Source organism: Artibeus jamaicensis, unplaced genomic scaffold (assembly GCF_021234435.1).
Source record: "Artibeus jamaicensis isolate MK-2021 breed Jamaican fruit bat unplaced genomic scaffold, CSHL_Jam_final contig_956, whole genome shotgun sequence".
Lineage (NCBI taxonomy): Eukaryota > Metazoa > Chordata > Mammalia > Chiroptera > Phyllostomidae > Artibeus > Artibeus jamaicensis.
This window is the reverse complement of record NW_026522021.1, coordinates 544,671-547,899: the sequence shown is the minus strand read 5'-3', so window position 1 is coordinate 547,899 and position 3,229 is coordinate 544,671.

Below are 3,229 nucleotides of genomic sequence, written 5' to 3'. Positions count from 1 at the left end.
GCGGGCAGGCGCTGGACTGGGCGCCCACGCGCTGGACTGGGCATGGGGCGGGGGGGGCGGGCCGTGCGGGAGGTAAACGCAGGGGCGGAGGAATCGCTTCCACTTCATTCACCCCGCCCCCGCCCCACGTGCGGAGGACACTGCACCCAGGCTGGCCAATCATCGCCTGGGGCTCCCCAGGGTGGGCTGGGTCCGCTTGGGCTACGGCGCTTATTGGCCGCCTATGGCAGGGAAGGGAGGGGCGGTGGGGAGGGGTTAACGCCCTGCGGGCGCGGTGGAGCCAGGGGTACCCCTCCAGGTTGGAGGGGGTGGTCTGCAGCTTGGTCTGCGCCGGGGGTACGAGTGGGCAGCGGGCGTGGTCTGAGTGCCAGTGTCCAGGCGTGCGGGGGCTGTGCGCTCCAGTGTGTGTGTCCGGAGACATAGGCACATACAGGACACACTGGACTGCGGCGTGCAAGGAGGACAGCCCTGGCCACCGAGGCCGGCGCGTGGGAGGCCCTGCCCAGGTGTCTGCTTGAATGAACAATCGGACGAATTTTACAAACGGTATGAGTGTGTGCGTGTTAGAGCCGCCTGGACCCAGAAGGAGGCTGCGAGAGAAAAGGCAGCCCAGCGGTTTGAGGATCAGGCATTTGAGCCTGAAAGACCAGGATTATTTTTGAGAGCTTCCCTGAGAGGTGGGGGCTTTCTCAGTTATCACTCATTCACACCTCCTACATCCGCGCAGGGGGAACCTGGAGGAGGCACTCAGGTTTAGAGGGAAAATTACGTGCTGGAGGTCACACTGCTGGCCCCGGCCCCTGCTGGGCTCAACCTCCGCAGGACTCCAGGACCGCGGTCTTTCCAACTGGGTCACAACGCTTCTCCCAGACTGTGCCCAGAGCTGAGTCTCTAGAATTGTACCCCTTCATGGTTCCCTCCCACACCTAGAGGTCACAGTCCTAGGACTGGCACAGAGGTAACTGAAGCTGGGCAGCTGTCATCCCAGGAGGACATTGCCCGGAGCATGTCTGCAGACTTGGGTCTCAGACTGAGGTCCACCTCTGCCTTGCTGAGTGATGCTGGGAAGGTTTCCGAACTTCAACGAGCTGGTTCAGTCCATCACCTGCAAAGAGGGAGCGCTGGCACCTGCCCAAATCACCCAGCAGGAGGGGGGGGGGCGGGCACAAGTTCTAGTTTCTGTTACATTCTGTTTTCTTTTTCTATTTTGTTATTTATACAGTACATGCACACTTTACCAAATTCAAAAGGTACTGAAGGTTTACAATGAAAAAAAGTCAAGTCTCTCTTCTCTCCCAGCCACACAAATTCCCTCCCCTGAGGCATCCACTATTCCCGGTTCCCAGGCCTCCTGGAAGCAGACTGCCCACCCTGACTCAATAAGCATACCCGGGGCGGGGGCAGGGGTGGCCCCAAACCCGGAATTACCCTCTAGAGGGCCGGACCCTTGTAGGACAGGCTTCCCCCACTGGGTGAGTGTTCTAGGAGCCCAGCTACATCAGTGCACCAGCTGGCGTTGCTCTAAGAGGCTGTGTTCGGCTTCAGTGAATTTTTTTGAAGACTCAACACGTTTGCCCATTTCACGATGGGTGATTTACAAGCACACCTGCTCACACTGCACTGAGTGCTCAGCAGTTTTTGACCAAAACCAGCATGCCCCCTGTGACCCCTGCTAACGAGGCCTGGTTGATGGGCCAAGCCAGGGAGGTTCAGGCTGGGCTTCTTTGTCCGTTTCAGGACAGTCCTTGCTCACCTCCAGTGCTGGGGAGATTACGTCCTCCAAAGTCAACTTCGTTTATCTGCTAACTATTCCAGCTGTGAGCAAAGCCTGGACCCCCACCCCACTGAGCTGCCAGAGTGGCTGCTAAACCGTGACTGTTCTTCCCAAAGCCTTCAGCCTACTCAGCTCCATGTCTGTGTCTCTTCCCCCTGCCCTGCCATGAGTTCTAGACCCTGCACTGACCTGGCCATTGTCCCCTGAGAGGTTCCACTTTCTCATGTTCCCTTCAGGAAAGTAGTTGCTTCCAGAGTGAGGCTGGGGGCTGGGCCTCCCCTCTGCGCTCTGTGCTGTGCAGGGCAGACACACACAGATCAAACCCTTTCTTCTTCTGGGCACCAGACCTTTAACGAGGCCACCACATTCCCTTCGGTTTGCCGGGCCACGCTTCCCTGGTTTCTGGTCCTGAACAACAGCAACCAGCTCCAGCTAATTTAAACAGAAGGAGGTTCATCAGAAGCCTACAGACTGTGTCACAGATGCTCAGAGAGGGCTGGAGAACCAGGCCTTCCCCCAGCCACGAACAATGCCCCAAATCACATGCCATATGTGGCTTGGTGCCAGCCCGGCCACAGACCCCTCATGTCACACTGACACTGGACACCAGGAGCTGCCTCTGCGACTGGATTACTGCATCCCCCTTATCAGCTCCAGGCTGGGACAGCATGTTAGCACCTGTGTGGGAGGGGTCAACCTCAAAAGAGCAGGTAGGGGGAGGGAGGGAAACTGTTGGGGACCACTCTGCCTGGTTTCAGGAATTGAAACTACCCCCATGGCTAAGACTGCATGAGCAACCTCTGGAATGCAAGCCACAGGAGACAAAAGCTTTTCTCTGGTAGCAAATGCTGCCTCAGTTTCCTCTCCCTGCCCCTAAAACATGGTCCAATGTGCATGACAGGTAAGACTCCTCACAGCGAGGGGCATCCTAAGCCAGACTCGATCACTTGGGAGGCCCTCATGGAAGGACTTCGGGGGGGCTGCAACAAAGAGGAAGCAATGGACCCTTGCCCCCCAGCTATGTGACATAGCCTGAGTCCCCATGTTCTCTGGGAGAAGCGCTTCCTGGCTCTAATCCACTTAAGCCTGAAAACCTGTGATGGGGAGGCGGTGCAGCCCCTGGTCTTGCTAGAGCAGTATCCAGGGAGAAATCTGGCATAAGAAAGAATTCCTAAAAATCCTGTGAAGCCTGCTTTGCTAAGAGTGCTTTCATTCATATGTTAAGGGTCCAAGCAGGAAATGACTATGTCTCCCAAAGTTTCTGCAACCCCCTTTCCTGACAGACACTGACTCAGACTAAGCCCTCAGATTTCTTTGAAATGTTATCTACTGTTTGATCCTTACCGCCTGTGTTCCTGTGTATTACAACCCAATAAAAGCCCCTGGAGGAAGGGGCTCTTGGCCTTTTTTCTCTGAGAAACTGGCCACCTCTCCCCCCCAAGCAGATCATGTCTT